Here is a 17,740-nt window from a genome sequence, read left to right as displayed (position 1 = left end):
CGTTTCTAAACGGCTGAAAACGGAAAGCCACTAAGTGACTTGTGATAACTGTACCTCACGCAAAATAATATTGTCTAGGACGCTTTTGTTTCACTATTATCTTTTATCTATTTGAAGATATCACATAATTACTGAAAAATTAGCGGTATTTTAATTTCGTCTGGATGAGGCCTCTTAAATAAAGAAAATATTCATCACCTAAAACGGATACGTTTATATATTTGTTTATTTTAACAGAGAGGCAGGCGAAAGGAGTATATCAGATTGAAGTGTCGAATAGATTCTCGGTTTTAGAAGGTTGAGTTGATTTTGAGTTTAGCGTCTCGTTCAGCAGCGAAGCTATATGAGACGTGGACTTATTGATTAACGTGAAATCCGAACCACATGAGCTTCCGCCGGGAATCGAACCCGAGTCTCCCACGCCAGAGGCGCGTACGGTAACCGCTTAGCCACCAAAGATCAGTTTTAAAAGGATCTGAATGCACTAGTGTTGAAATTAGGATAGAATTAAAATTTCAGCATGAGAGAAACCGAGGCACGTGGAAATACAAAGGAACAAACCATGGTTTGACCAGGAATTCACTACGCTAGCTGAGAACAGAAAAGAGGCAAAACTGCGTGGCTATATAATCTGGACCATATAAATACACAAAATTTCATTGAAACTTTCAAAACTTTTAGTACAGGGAAACGTGATTTGTTATAAAGTTAAAATTAATGAACTTGAAGAAAATTGTAAAATTCAGGGATTCCGACAGACCCCCCCCAATGGAGGGGTGTTACCCTCCCAAACTTTATGTAACACCCCCCTCCAAGCTCTGCGAACGAGCCCGCATAAAGCATGTTTAGGTTATAAAATGGTGTTACAATGTGTGAAAATGTGAAGAAACCTAATGACGGTTCAGATGAGAGTGTCAAAATATGCATAATCATCAAGACTATTAATACATTCGTGGATATATGAGTCACACGTAAATTCTCTATAAATTTAAACGAATTAAGACAGTGGCGTAACAATGCAGCGAGTGGAGCAGTTGCTCCAGGGCGCACAGTAAAAGGACGCAAGAGCGAAAAAAAGAATACGGAAAACTTCTCCTTATGCAAAGAACATTTGAAAACATTTCAAAAGGTATTGTATTGTATTGTATTGTATTTATTTTCATCCTTTTTCATACAAATTGTTCACAACGTGAACGTCTGAGTTGGACACGTCATAACATTGAATGTGTACATATGTATAGATTCAAATCTACATGCAATATTAAAATAGTGTGAATTTATGTAAAACAAAAAAGGTACAATTTTTCATTATTCTAATTTACATACATCGATATAAAACAACATAACAATTAATAAAACTTTACATTATAGATATACAAAATATATATACTATAAACATTATTTACTACAGGCGAGATATTCTTCTACAGAATAGAAACAGTGCTCGAGTAGGTAGAACTTGACTGCTTTATTGAAACCAGATGTTTTGTTTTTTTAAAGTGGAAGGAATCTTGTTATAAATACACTATGACTAGAGGTCTGCGCGGATACAAAATATCGCATCCGCATCCGTACCGCATCCGCAGCATCTCTATCCGCACCCGCATCCACAACATCTCTATCCGCACCCGCACCCCCAGATAATGAGGTAGCAAATATAAACAACTTACATATTCTATAATACACGTAGTTTTCTGAATCAAACGAAACAATATATTATATCAGTTTCCTTGTTATCAAATACCAACTACGATAAATAAAATGCAATATAAACCGTGGAGATACAAATTAGAAATTAATGAACGATTTATGTACTTACCCAAGATCTTCAAATACAGATATCGGACCAAAATAATGCCACGTAGGTAATATCGCCTCAATCAACTAATTTTAGAGCACGTCACTAAGTTTATAAACTTCATCATTATTCATTAAAAAAGGCACATTTGTTCAAAACACAAAGGCGAAATAGAAATAATCGTTATTAAGAAATAAAAAAAAAACACACACACACACAGGACCGCAAACACATCCACATATCCCGAACTGATACTAGCATCAGTAATTGCACTAAATTAAAAAAAAATAATAAGTGACGAAACTAACAACGCAATACAATGCATGCTTTCACGACCAAGCTCATTCGTGGCTAAGCGGTTAGCGTAAGCGCCTTGGCGTGGGAGACCCGGGTTCAATTCCCGGTGGGAGCTCATGTGGTTCGGATTCCACGTTAACCAGTAGGTCCACGTCTCATATAGCCTCGCTGCTGAACGGGGCGTTAAACTCAAAATTAACTCAAGCTTTCATAACTACGCTTTTACTGAAACTAGAAGTGAAAATAACTTCGAATACAAATAGGAGTCTATGACTTTAATTTCGGGAAGAGGCAATAGAGGAGGTTTAGAATTTACTGCTTTTCTTTGCAGCCCCCACTCATTGTTGGACACATCTAGGCTAGGAGAAAAAACGCATTGGTTGTTCTTTCTTTCTTTACCAGAGGCCCAGAACATACATACATATACACATAAGAAGAAAGAAAGAGAGAAACAATTACTGTTATAAAACTCCAATGCCTCGGAATGTTCATTGAGGTCCGTGGCATTTCACCGAAGAAAGACATCTGTGGGGTTGCAAATATGCATTCAGTATCTGCTGTACTTCAAAGGAAACAGTGAAGAATATTTTTTCTTTTTCTTTTTTTTTAAGTGAGAGGGAGAGAGAAAGATGAGCGTATGATGTGATTTGTTTACTGTTTCGGTGACCTACGCGCTTCTCCAGTTTGTCACAAAAGGCAAAGATAATTCTGCTGACCAGTTTTCAGTTTACGGAAGGGGATGCGTTGTTTTAAATTAGGGTTTTGGTTCCTGACCTCTCAGGCTAGAAAAACTTTATTTGAAGACATTTCTTCCTCTTCAAGGCGAATGGTCTGAAAATTTTCAGCTTTATCAGAGGGGTTTGGCGGCAATTATTTTTCTTTTTTACAGCAAAGAGCGGTACTTGAGGAGTAGCGATGGGGCCTGTCGTTTCTTTCTGTTTAGGTCAGAGATGTCATTCACCTACAAAACGGCTTCTAAAAATATTGAAAACAGCAATAAAAGGACAAATCTCTCGTGTCATTTTTTGTCTCTTCGCTGTCACTGAGCCACAAGCTTCAAACACACTTGTATTTTGATTTTAGTATTTTTCAACTGGTTTTAAAACTTAATTCAAAACGAACGTTTCTAGTGCTCTTTCCACCATTATCAGAAAATTCACAGCATTTTTAGGTAGAAAAATGTAGGAAACATTATCCGCAACCTTATCCGCTATCCGCACAGAAAATAGATACATATCCGCAAATACCCATTTTGATGCGGATATATCCGCGGATATCCGCATCCGCGCAGACCTCTAATTATGACTATAAGCAGTTAATTGGTAACCGGGGGCTGATTCTGGAATTGTTGAGGAGGGGACCAGGTCTGAAAAATAAACTTGAGTCATTTTTCGATATTCGATTCGTTAACTAAACATATGAACTGCAGTGCTTCATAATAAGTGTTTATCCCCGCCTTCTGGAGGCGGCACTGAGGAAAGCCACGTTGTTCAACACGAAAGAATCAAGGATTACCATGAACTGGAAACGCATACATTATCTGCAATGAGTGGAGAACGCACTCAGAATCTTCCTTTTGAGAGAAATTTGAAACTTTTTTCCCACAGCCTTGGAACAAGCGCTTCATTACGGACTACTACTACGGACTACGGATATATTTTACTCCTCACGGAGAGAGACGCCCCACTGGGCGATACCCGGACACTCGTCACTGCAATGTTTGTCTAGCTAGCTGCCTAGTGAAAGTTTCGCATAATGAGTCATTGCAATGAGCGCCCCCTTCCGGGTTCCACCTATATATATAACCAGCGGTAAAAGTGAGGGAAACGCGGGGAATGTCCCCCGCCTCCAAAAAATATACGGCGTCTCCCCAGTTCCTAAAAAATTAGAATGGGTATAAATAGACAGGACAGCGTGACGTCATGAAGGTACCTAACATCCCTTACCTTTTCAGATCCACTTTTACCCCTATATATTACACAGCAGCTGAAATGCGTGGGGCAGGGGACGGATATGAGTAAATCGATGATCGATCGATCCAGGGCGCAATAAAACTAATTACGCCACTAAATTAAGATAATCCTACATTAATAAATGTACCCTCATGCTCAAAACAAATTGCGCGTATACTGTAATCCACGATTTTTCGCAATTATTCCATTTTCCTTACGTTTGTGGTTAAAATTCAGTTATTAGTAAGTGGAGATAATAGAAAGCAATCCATCTAAGAAGGCATTTCCAAAAAAAAATAAATAAATAAATAAAATAATAAAAAAACTATAAGCAAAAAACAAAATTATGCTCGGTTTTGTGTATATTGGCAATAATCCTTGCGAGGAATTTTTGCAGTAGCAAAGCACGATTGCAGAGGGAATAAAACGATTGGTAGGGGAGAGTTGAATCAAGGAACTGGAAAGTGGAGTAAAATATTGCATTATTTGCTTAAACCTAGGGTGTAAATTGTCTATCAAATATAAATTAGCTTCTGTAACCAAGATGTAGTACACTGGTGTCTTAAGTTTCGAAGTGACATGCTTTATAGCCATGAGCATTTATTTATTAAGAGAAAGTCAGGCAATAAAAGGTAGTCTGTGTGGTCAAGTCGACAGACGGTTGAACGGAGCGGACGTGTGGAAGTACAGCTCCGAATACCTGTGTTACTAAGTTTGTTTAAGCAAGTGACTTTGTTTTTCTTACATTTAGTGTGTGCACTCTAATTCAGTGATTTTTGTTTTGTGTTTGAGAAGTACTGTAATCAAGTTCGAGACCAGCAATGCAAGAACATAGGAAAAACTCAGTCAAATTTGTTTTTGACAAAACCACGCGCAGTAAACGACCTTCGCCAGCCGATTTATATTCCTGGTTATGTATACATTTCGAGAATATATTCCAGGATCATCAAGCCTTACAATTGCACAATGAGGACTACAGCATGTACATTCAATTCAAAACTAGTGCCTTACATAAACAATTTCTCGACCACGCACCGGAAAAACTGTCTTTTACCCATTTCGATCAGACCACCAGTGATGTTTACATTCTGGATGCACAAGTACATGTTACCCGTGTAAAGATCATGGACCTCCCTTTCGATTATCCCGATGAGAAAGTGTCTCAAGTGTTAAGTGACTATGGTGACATACTCAAAATTGAGCATGAAGTATGGAATACTATTTTTCCTACACGTATCTATAATGGCAATCGAGTGTTTTCTATGACCTTGAAAAAACACATTCCTACCAGACTCATTATTGATACTGTGAAATGCTGTGTATCTTACGGAGGTCAACTTCAAACTTGCCATTTTTGTGGTTCCTTGCAACATCTTATCTCTTTCTGCCCAAAGCGCCGGCGTCCAGCTCGTCTAATGAACCCAGACATCGAACCAGCAGTGATGACGGATCTTCGGAAAGTGTCCACGTTACATGAAACAAATTCGGGACCTGCCCGAAATCCCATTTCCCTAGTTCCCAGTGTGGATGATACGCGGGACTCCGTCCCAGAACCTCCCGCTCTTACGGCCACAGAATTTCCACCGCTAATGTTGACATCGCAAACTATGGCTAGTGTACTAAAACCTCGAACCATACTCAAGGAAGTTAACGACGAAAAGAACCAGAATATGCAAAATACCAACAACGATGATTGCATCCACGACCTTCGTGATAGAAGCCTATCTCCTACTCCTAACGTGCTTCCAGAACAGACGACCGTGGCACTAACGGATGAGCATGACATTAACACGGATATGTCGGCTCGTTCTCTCTCCCCTCCACCTTCTAGTGACGCGAGTAGTGCCGTACATAGTGTTTCTCCAATATTATCCGTAAAACATGTTAAAAAACGAAAAACAAAAGAACGTGAGTTTCAAGGTGACCTTCAGGATGTTAACTGTGAGTCTATGGTGTACGGAAGTTGTGTCTAGATAAGCGCTACACAACAAGAAGGAATCCAAGGTGTTTGTGATTATAACGTGCTTCTGGTTCTTGTCGCACTGTGGCAGTGTTTTTATTCTTATTATTATTGGGGTTAGTGTTATGATTGTTCCATGGTCCACAGCCTGTACTCCCGAGCAATATTTCTTGCCTTGTTCACACACATAAACAGGTGAGTTACGATTGTGTTCTGTTTACTATTAATCGCCTCCAGTTACGGCGGTTGGACGTTTTGGTGCTATGTCTATACAAGGGTCACTGTTTGGATAGGCGTTTTAAAACATGTTTTTGTTTATATCTTATGTGTTTATAAGATGATAGCCAGTGTTAACGGACGTTCATATATGACTTTGAACATTAATTCTCTTAGTAGCATGGCCAATAAACAGGTTTTAGCCCAGTTTTTACTCGAGCAAGATTGTGACATATATTGCCTTCAAGAACTGACCTTTAGTGATCTATCATTTGTTTACAATTATACAGCAATAACGAATGTGGCTCCCAACGTGTTAGGTACAGCAATTTTATTAAAACGAGGACTAGTAGCTTCACACATACAACTCTCCTCGTCTTGTAGAGCGATTAGTTGTGTCGTAGACAAGTTGTGTATCCTCTGTGTTTACGGGCCTTCTGGAACAGCTCAACGTGTGGCCCGCGAGCGCTTTTATGCGGAAGAGGTTGTATCACTGTTACCCACCACACGTTACCCACTCCTTCTTCTCGGGGACACAAACTGTATTATGTCCCCCAGGACACAACTGGTATTTTTAATCCATGTTTAGCTTTCCAAAAGTTCGTCACTCAACTAGGTCTCGCTGATATTTGGTTATATACTCATCATAATCACCAAGCCACATATAAGTCGGCGCGAGTTCAGTCTCGCTTAGATATGTGTTTTATTTCAAAAGAATATCTTTCTAGCGTGTTTGACATTCAAAATTTACCTTTGAGCTTTTCGGATCACTCATCATTAAAGCTCATATTGCGATTTCCTCAGAACATTCCCCGGTTGTATGGTCGTCCTTTTTGGAAATTAAATAGTCAGCTCTTAACTGATGACGTAATACAACAACTCTTTGCTTATAGATGGGAACAGTGGACACGTACCCAGACAGTTTATCCGAATATAAATATGTGGTGGTGTCATTTTGTCAAACCCCAAATTCGTTTGTTTTTTCAAGGAATGGGCAAACAAAAACGTCAGAGATATAGAGAAACTTTTGAATTCTTATATGCCACCTTATGCGATCTCTGGAAACAACCAAGCAGTATTTCAAATATGGCCGCCATCATGCGAGTGAAACATCACTTAAAACAGCTACAGTTGGAACATTCTCTCAGTGTCTGCGTTCACGAAGGGACACCAGGCAGAATGGTTGCGGAACCTGTCTCCTTATACCATTACATACATAGGTTACGACGCCAAAATTTACAATGTATCACAGAGGTGACGTCCACGACTGGCATAACCTTTACGACAGCTGATGGACTCTATGCCCATTTTCAGGAATTTTATACCCAACTGTACTCACTTCAGCAATGCGATACCTCGTTGTCAGATCCCTTTGTTGCCAGCATTCCACACAGCCTTTCCGATGAAGAACGACAACAACTTATCACACCTGTCACGGTTCAAGAAATACAGGACGTTCTCCGCACGGTCAAGCGATGCACGGCGCCTGGAAGAGATGGATTGATCTACCAGCTTTATGTGTCATTTTTTCCTTTACTAGGTCCGACCCTATGCAATATATATAACTTTTTGTTGCAAGGTGGTCCAATGTATCAGCACGAAGGAATCATTATTTTAATACCCAAAGGAGGAAACCAAACTGGAGTTGCTGACTATCGACCTATCACTCTGCTCAATACAGACTATAAAATCTTCACTGCTATGATGACTCAACGTATCAAGAAGATTGTCCAACCTTACATCAGTTCAGCTCAAACGGCGCTTCATTCTGAACGGAACATCCATACAGCTCTTGCAACCATTCGAGATATTCTAGCCTATTTCAAATTTAAACGACTCCCAGTAGGTTTATTAGCTTGCGATTTCCACAAAGCTTTCGACACCGTGTCACACGACTATTTATACAGGGTCTTGCAAGGATACAACTTTCCTGCCCAAATTATATCTGTAATACGTCACATATACGCAGGAGCGACCTCGCAGCTACAAATAAATGGGCATCTTCTTCCACCGTTTGAACTCCTTCGAGGAGTTCGTCAAGGATGTTCGTTTTCAGGTCTTCTGTTTTGTCTTGCCCTTGAGCCTTTACTCCATCGATTGTCGACGCTTAATGCGGGCGACACTCATCCCTTTCGGCAATTAACAGCCATTGCCTTCATGGATGATCTAACTATTTCTTGCTCAACCTCTCAACAACTCATGTGTGCGTCACAGCAAGTGGAGCTGTTCTCGCGCGCAAGCGGCCTTCATCTCAACATGCGGAAAACAACCATCCTTTCTGTAAACAACTTTCATACTTTGTTACCAGAACATTTGTTCCAAGCATTTGATCACACAACTAACAAGACTATTTTAGGTGTTCCTTTCACAGCTGACCTGACTCCTTCCTATGATCACGTATGGAGCCCATTACTTCGAACTTTGCGTATGCATCTGGCAGACACTCGCCTGCGCTCTCTCACGCTTGCTCAGAAAATTCAATATTTAAATGTGTATGTCAGCTCAAAGTTATGGTTCACTGCCCGCCTTTTTCCATTGCCAGAAAAATATGCGCGCCAAATTGATTCACTCTATGGATGGTTCATTTGGAAAACTTACATGTTTCGTGTGAAAAGGCAGGTGCTCTATCTTCAATGTAATCAAGGAGGTTTTGATCTTTTTAGTGTCCGACACAAATGCCTAGCATTATATATGGCCACAGCCAAGATGCATATGGACACTGAACTATTGGCACCACAGACAGCGCAATAGCTTCATTGTTGGGTGCCTCATCTCTGGCCTAACAACAATCCCGCATATGTTCGCTTTCCAAATGTGTGTCCTTCGTATATTTTACAGTTAGCACTCGCATGGTCCACAGTGCCTTTTGAGGATATGCCGGAACATTGGACCCCAAAACTCCTCTATACTGTGTTACTTGCGCCGACTATTCAAAGTGTCATACCCCTATGCCAGCAACGAACACCAGAGCGTAATTGGATGATTATTTGGAAAACAATTCATGCACCATACCTCATGGGACGAGCCACGGACGTTTGGTATAGCATTGTGAATAATCTCGTAGTTACCAACGTACGACTTGCTAAAATAGGTCGCAGTACATCCGAACTTTGTGACTTGTGTTCGCACATAGATACTCTGGAGCATCGCTATACTTCTTGTGTTAACACTCAACCTGTGTGGCAGAGGCTATGCGGCTTTCTCGGACTAATTTGCCGCTGTCCAGCGTCCGCCTTTACATCTACTATTCTCTTCTTCCCTGACTTTCAGTGGTATCCTCCTATGAAACGACATGCAGTAGTTTGGTTAATTGGTACTACTATTCTTTTTATAGACCAATACAGACCTTATTGTGATCCTCGCCTATATGTAGAGTATCTCAACAGGGTAAGAAAAAAGACTTTCACTCAATCTCAAGAACAACAACTCTTCGCTCGCTTTTTACAGGTAATATTTGACAATTGATTTTTTCTTTGTTATTGTACCTTTCAATTTCTTTGTAAATTAACATTGTTCAGTGACAATATCACGTCTACAAAGCATCAATGTGATATGCTAAATAGCTTGGTCATGTAACATGTTTTCCGGAAATTAAAAAAAAAAAGTCAGTAGCGCGGCGGACTTTAGTTCTTATACTGTTTTGACACCAGATCGAATCCCATCCCATCCATCTTTTTTTTTTACAGAACATTATAGAAAGTGCATAATTTTCATGTTAACAAGAACCGAAACAATATAATATGGAAATATCTTATTGATAGTATCTTTTAATAGACGTATTTATTCAAGATTAGAGTGTTATTAGTAACAGCAATTGTTATCAGTTTATGGTATGGTACGCTTATTCTCCCCTCTCCGTTTCTTCACAGCAGACGAACTTCAATTCCTTCGAGTGTGTCTATGAGTCAGGAACAGAAAAAAAACATGCGCGACCTACAGCCTTACAGTTACAGCGAACGAAGTAGAATAACTCGTCATGAAGATAAAGCTGATGTTAAATTAGTGTTCTAGTATTTGTGTGTGTTTCTTTTTAGAGTATTGTCTCTCTCTCTCTCTCTCTCTCTCTCTCTCTCTCTCTCTCTCTCTTTCTCCTCTTTTTTTTCATATCCTCAAGTGCAAGAAATGCAATCATAAGCCTGTGTAAGGAATAAAGAATGCTTTCTTTAAACAAAACTAAATTATACAATTTTGTTTGTGAGGAACACGAATGCTTCCAAAAGATGCCATGGATATTAACTATAATCATACCGTTTTTCTGAATTATACAGTAGCGTAAAAAACTGACAATAAAATGATGTAACAGGCATAAGCTTTTTTTCTAGCGCGACAACACATTAAACAACAAATTAAATTTTTGGGATTACAAATTATCACTTTACGGGCCGGTGTAGGTAAATTGCTGCCTTCTTACTCAGATCTGGAACCTGCTACTTCTGAGTTATTGCACATAATATCTTGTGGGTGTAAAGATAATTGTAAGAAGAATTGTGTTTGTCTCAACGCTGGACTGTCTTGTTCGCCCATGAGCGGTTATTGCCAGGGTGTTTTGTGTGATAACTACCCAGATATTCTACTTTCCAACAAAATGAGGATGGATTATATGCATTTAATATTTAAATTACATAGACAAAAGAACAAGCTTTAGAACATATTTTTAATAATAATTTTCAGTATAAGTTCTTGTATTCTAATGTATTTTTAGCATCCTTAGATATTAGAAGGTAGTGGCAGCTTTCAAACCAATATAAACGATGCAGAAATATTAAGTCAAAGTTAGAGATTTGTTAAGAAAAATAAACTATGCTCAATAAACGTTTATGTCTACTACAAATTAATTACATTTATTTTAAACTTTACGAACCGCCACTTGATTTACAAATGTTATTACTGTGTGATTTACAAGCCACTTATAATATATATATCTTCATTTTATATCTTCATTTTAATGCATAATTTGAGTAAATATATAATATACGGTGATCGAATTCTGCCAGAGAAACCGTACTATCAGCACAAAATACAGTTCCCATAACTTAAAACTATGTATTATACACAAAAATATGTGTTTTTCCATTCTCTACATATCATCACTCTTTATAGTTTACGTTCTACTCATTGTGGAGATATCGGCGAAAAACTTAAAATCGGCGGCCATTTTTAAAATATGGCGGTCAAAGCTCAACGTCAATCTTAGTATGTAGATAAGGAGGTCAAGTACTATAACTGTGCAAAGTTCCTTGTTTGTATGAATTTTTTGTATAAACCCCTAATTTTGACCTAAAATTCCTGCACTAATATTTTACTGTATACGCCTATTTTAAGATCTACAAAGCCTTATTTTATACAGTCACTATTACAGATTTACCCGAGAAATTAATTTGCTACTCTATCAGAAACTTTCGATGTGTATACAGAAACTGAAAAGCAAAAACGTAAGTACTCACCGAGACGACAACAGAGGTAAACTACAGGCCCAACACAAGATGGAAAAATCTGTAAGAATAAGTTGTAAATAAGTGAATATAAAATAGAAACACAGCATCTGTTCATAGTATATTACTTAATCGATCCTCAAGTTCCTGTATTTTGGGAATTTAATTACTAATTCAAATTAACTGTAAAAATACAGTACCAGTCAAAAATTCACGAGACCACCGCGGATGAGGCCGGTAACCAGCCCAAAAATGTAGGGAGGGCACGTAGAAGTTAGGGGGCCCAATCCAACTATATTATAGTTCATCACCATATTATAGTTCATTTGCAAACCTATCGTGAAAATTTTAGGGGGCAGTAAAAATTTAGGGGGTCTAGACCCCCTGAATACGGGCCTGCTGCGGATTTCAGTGAACATCTACTATGAATCTTCTATTTGGCACATTAACTTCTTAGCTGTGCATCACAGGTACTTCTGTTCAAAGCAAAGAATTTGACAACAGTTGGATTGCGGTCTGAGAGGTACTACAGATTTTTTGTCTAATTTATAATTCTTCAAGTGGATACCAAAAAAAATCATTTTGTAATAGATATTGCATAATGTAAACAAAGGCTGAAAGATGAGGCAATATTTTGGTTTTATTTGACATATACATAGGGTGATTATAATTAAAGTGCCACTTTCAAAATGCTGTTAAAAAAAGAACCATTGGTCAGAATGACTTTAAGTACTTGAAGAAAGGAGAAACGGTATGGCATAAGAAAAAAGTTCCAAAATGTATCAATAGATGGCGCTGTAAGCTGCATAACGAAAGTGAATTCGGCTACAAGTGACATTTTGAATAGAAATACGTCGGCTTTGGCATAAGTTACACATTAAACCAACTGTACTGTTCAATGGGCATGAATGTTTCGGTTTTGTGAAGAAAAAATAACTTCTAAGTCAATCAACACTTGTGGCACTGTTAGTAGAAAGCCCATCCGCCGCTGCAAGGTCGTACAGCACTATCTATTGACACACTTTGGAACCTTTTTCTTCGCCATATCGTTTCTTTAAGTACGTTCAGTTCAAGAGTCATTTCGATCAGTTTTTTTTACAGCATTTTGAAAGTGGGACTTTAATTATAATCACCCTGTACACATAGAAGGCAGTGGCATAAGGCAGTGGCATCAGTTTAAGAAGACAAGAAGTTGTAAATGTTTTGTGTTCTTTCTTGTTTGTTGATATATAAAGGTTTAAAAACACAAAAGTAACTGTATTTTAAAAAGCGCTCTCAAAAACTTCGTATGACCAACTGTCACTCATTGGATCAGTAACAACGAGCACTACGCTTCCATTGAAAACGAAATTTTTGAGTTTTACGTTCCACGATTATGCCGGCTAGGCTAAAGGAGACGGTGATGATGAGAAATGGGATGAAATGGTGGGATGAAGAACGTGAAAGGAAACGGGAGAACCCCGAGAAAACCCATGCACACGGTGTTTGTCCACCACAAAGTTCACTTGGCGGGAGCAGGGTTTGAACCTGTGACCCCATGTATCAGAGGTGAACGCTCTACCACTGAACCACCGCGGCCTCTCGCTTCCATTGAATGACAATATGAACACAGGACGTATAAAGGCCGTTGTAAACACTTTTCAAAATTACTTTTCGCTTTTTAAACGTTAACATATCAACAAGCTAGAAAGAACCACAAAACATTTACAACTTGTTATCCATTCAAATTTGTCACTGCATTGTCCTCCTATGTGTATATCTTTCAAATAAATTCAAAATATTGTCTCATGTACCAGCTTTTTGTTTACATTATGCAATATCTATTACGAAATGCCTTTTTTGATGTCCATTTTAAGAAATATAATTAGACATATAATCTGCAGTATCTCTCAGACAGCAATCCAATTATCAAATTTTATGCTTTAGACAGGAGTACCTGTGATACACAGCTGGGAAGTTAATGTGCCAAATAGAAGGTCCACAGTAGTGGTTCATTGAAATTTGAGGTGGTCTTAAACTTTTGACCGGTGCTACACTATTTCTATTTTTTCTTAATTATAAATCTTCTCCAATCAGGTCTGTATTTCCCAATAGATTAATATGATACCATTCCATCTTCTCTAATTTTGTCAGTATTCACAATTTCATGCTACCTATTTGATAGTATTCCCAAATTAGAGGAACTTATTTCAAGTAAAAAAAAAAAAAAAGAGAGAGACTGAGATGTGTTTAAGAAAAAAGAAGAAAATTTGAAATTGGAAAGGGATTAAAATACAAATATTCGTATTTTAGTTCCTACATTATAATAGACATTCCAATTTTCGTATAAATATTAGAGTCAATCATTGATATACTAATAATGCTGTATGTTTAGTGAGCATGGTTCATCTAAATCAGTAGTTTTGAAAAGGTCATAAGTAGAGCAACCCACATTATGCTTTATTTTTTGTTTAATTATGCTTTATTTTTTCCAAATTATGCTTTATTGTTAATTTCAATCATTGTTTTACATTAATCGTGTATAATGTATAATATTTACTCTATATTAAATATCTTGATCTATTTATTAATATTTTATGCAACCAATTTCTTTCATATTTAATGAACTTTCTACTTAATGCACTGTAAAGAGATATCTGCTCGAGTCTGTTTTTCTTATTACTTGTGTGCACCTTAGAGGTGCGTATATACAGAAAGGGAAAGTAAAAGATGCCACCAAAAAGTAAAGAAAGTGCTCAGTTCAAGAGGTATACATAACAATACAGTGTGGAGTTCTTGTATAATATTCATTGTTGGTGGAAAGTCTTCTTCTTCTTTTACTTTTTTTCTCCACATCAAAGGATTACACCGAAAAGAAGTTTACAGGAATAAAAATAAGCTTTTCATTGTTGCATTGTTATGTTCTCAATAATTTTGTGCTGTAAATATTGTTTTTTCTTTTAAAAAAAATATTAATACAGTATGTTAAACTGGCAGTTAAACAGAATTTTTCAAGAATTGTGCTATATATTTTAAATTATGCTTTATGCTTTATTTTCTAAAATTATGCTTTAATATGTTTTTAAAATTAGTTTCTTCTGGACCCTTAGACAACCACAACCATGTAAAAGGTACCAACCATATGTGTAAATCGCTATTATGCTTTTTATGCTTTTGGGTTGCTCTAGTCATGTCAGAAAAATAGTTATGAAAAGATATACAAAAACTGCTTATTTTTCAAAATCCTGATAGACATGAAATGATCGACTTTTGTTTGAAAAAGTAGATTTTTCTTGTCATTATACGAAATGAAGAACTTGTTGTGAGCAATTGGTGTTCTAAAATAAATAAATAAGACGTTAGACTAAAGTAAAATCTAAATTTTCTGACTCAAAACCTTTTCAAAACTACTGATTCATTTATTTTTACAGTCAACATAATGTAATTTATGTATCTTTCTTACATTTCATTTATTTCATGTCCCACTTATTTGTTTTGTTGTAAGTTAACCATAATAATGTCAAAAATCAGTAGCAATTATATAACAGTACTTATTTCATGTATGTTAATATAATTAGTTAAACTTCCACTTAATATGTATAGAGTATTAGAAAGCAGTGTTTTACTTCGTAAATGTCAAAGAAGTACAAATTTCATTATCAAGTTTAAACAGGAAATCGTGCTTGAAGAGTGTTTCAAGAACAAGAATTTTGCTGAAGATTTGTGACATCTTTTTTCAATTAGTGTTCACAGGAAAGTGCAAAATGTCACTTCATTTTGTGATGAGAGATGATTCTCCAATAAAGTATTCAAAAATCTATTGATGATTGCAGGTAAAGCAGCCGAAACCGTCTAAAATATATATAGCACGATGCAATAAGTGACAAGTTTAACGGATTATCAATCAGTAATATGATATTTACAGACATACTTAATAAGCTCAATGAAAAATTTAATAAAACAGGAAGATGAAATAAAATTAGAACAGTTATTATTAATATAATAATAATAATAATAATAATAATAATAATAATAATAATAATAATAATAATAATAATAATAATAATAATAATAATCAGGTAAAAACTAAAAAGCTTTGTAAACCGTTAACTATCCCCATCTTACAAACAAAAACGAGAGTATGGTAACTAAAAACAGAGTTATTCCCCAAAATCTACCTAATATTATTGGTCAGCATTGTTAGTTATCCCTAAACGCTCTCTAACGTCTGAGTATTCCGGATATTCCACGAGAATGTGACAAATACTATGCTTCGCAGCACTGGCGCAAGTCCCGGGGGGATGAAAGGGACATGTACCCCCAATCTTGGAACTGGATGGGACTGTCCCCCAATAAATCAATTTGAAATAATGAGTTCACGCCATTGATTTGTAATACTGATGTGTACTACTACTTCATCTACATCGCCTGATACCAGTATATAATATACAACAGGTTCACCTCAGTAATCAGATTCATCTACCGTAATATGAGTGTCATCTCCTTCCCCCCAAAATAAGTCTCAAATATGTCCCCCCAATGTTGAAAACAACTCTGTTCATTTTCAAATTCATATTTTGAACATCGCTTAAAATTATATAATTATACAACAGTCTCCTGCATGAGTTGACAGTTAAAACAAGAATAATAATGATTGAATATCATTGATATAGCAAGCAGCAAGAGCAAGGAGTACTCACGGATTTTTTTTTTTTTTTTTTTTTTTTTTTTTGCCAAGTGTGCATTTTGACTTTCCTCGCCTTCTGCTGATAGCGGCATTCTTCACCAGCTGCTGTGGGTGTGATAAGACAGTGTTACAACTAGAGGAAAGAAACGAGCTTGAGAGCCTTGACTGGACTGGACTAACCATTCATCCTACTTTATTTTTCTTCACAACAACAAATTTCCAGTTGAATTTATGAACAAAACACCTCCTAGAGTACGAAGTCATTACTTAATACTTTGACCCCCTTCCGCTCAAAAACACAAAACGCGCTTTGTTGCGTGTCATGGTATGCTAAAGAACTAACTATTCTCAAAATTTCAGATTTTTTCATCCAGGCCCATTGGAGATATTGGACGGTGAAATATGCCAAATTGGCATAATTCCCCCCCTTTTTTTTAAGGCCTTTGGAAGCAGCTACAGGTCTGTAAATTTTTGTGTATTAACTTATGACCCCGGACGACATGCACACACAAATTCAAACTTCTACGTCAATTGTTTCCTCTTCAAAACATGTCTTCATCAAAAACATGTCTTCAATGTCCAAAAATGTTGCTACTGTAGACCCTGATATCATTCCCTTCAAGTGGTTTTAGGCAAAAATGTTAAGAGGTCAAAGTTTCACCTCTGCACGAGTTAGGGATGTCAAGCAATTTTCAATTTGGTAGGTCAATGCTGAGATATTCAAAACAACGTCAACGCCTAAAATCGAAAAAAGAAACGCAAAATGGCAGCAGTCGCTATGTCGCCAAGGGATGTAAAATAATTAATTGTTTTTTGAAAAGGTCGAGCAGCAATTTTTCTTTTTTCTCGGTCACTTTGCATGGATTGACCCTTTTATGTTAAATGAATGTAATTATATTTCACAAGTTACACTATTGCAGTTTTATAAATTTAAATTGTTTTGCATAAATGTATTAGATGTTCGATGTGATCCCAATTTTTTGAAGAAATTATATATATATTTTTTCATTTGTTGGAAAATTATCTGTAGCCTTAATTATATGATTAAAAAGTTCACAATCAGACAGAGATTAAGCGATCCTACTTACCCGCTGTGTACACTGCTTTCATTTAATTCCATTTCGATGTCACGCGATACACCTTCTTTATAGACGCGGGCACTAGAACCCGGTTGGTTTTATTTTTAATGATTACTGAATTTAAGTTTAAATATTGTTATGACAACTGATGCATTGTTGCAAATATAACTATGAAAAGAGTATTATTTTGTCTTTTTGTTACTTAATATTTTTTGTAACGTATCTAAGTATCGTACATTTATTTTGATTTTTAAAAATTTGTTAAGTTTATTATTATTATTATTATTATTATTATTATTATTATTATTATTATTATTATTATTATTATTAGAGCTCGACA

The 17,740-nt window shown here is 36.7% G+C and overlaps 1 long non-coding RNA gene across 1 annotated transcript in view; it reads right to left on the bottom strand.

Annotated features, from left to right (window-relative positions):
* LOC145676863 (uncharacterized) overlaps window positions 1-17,492 on the bottom strand; it is a 37,885-nt gene extending 20,393 nt beyond the window's left edge. Inside the window, exons 1-2 of the long non-coding RNA XR_014129493.1 lie at window positions 17,410-17,492; window positions 11,668-11,716 (exon numbers count right to left, since the gene is read on the bottom strand). This is a non-coding gene — a long non-coding RNA (uncharacterized LOC145676863). The remainder of the gene's footprint in view (window positions 1-11,667; window positions 11,717-17,409) is intronic.
* Between the last annotated feature and the right edge of the window lie 248 nt (window positions 17,493-17,740).

This window comes from Thermobia domestica, unplaced genomic scaffold (genome assembly GCF_964235325.1).
Source record: "Thermobia domestica unplaced genomic scaffold, izTheDome1.hap1.1 HAP1_SCAFFOLD_441, whole genome shotgun sequence".
NCBI lineage: Eukaryota > Metazoa > Arthropoda > Insecta > Zygentoma > Lepismatidae > Thermobia > Thermobia domestica.
The sequence above is the reverse complement of the archived record's forward strand: the minus strand, read 5'-3'. Positions and strand labels throughout refer to the sequence as shown.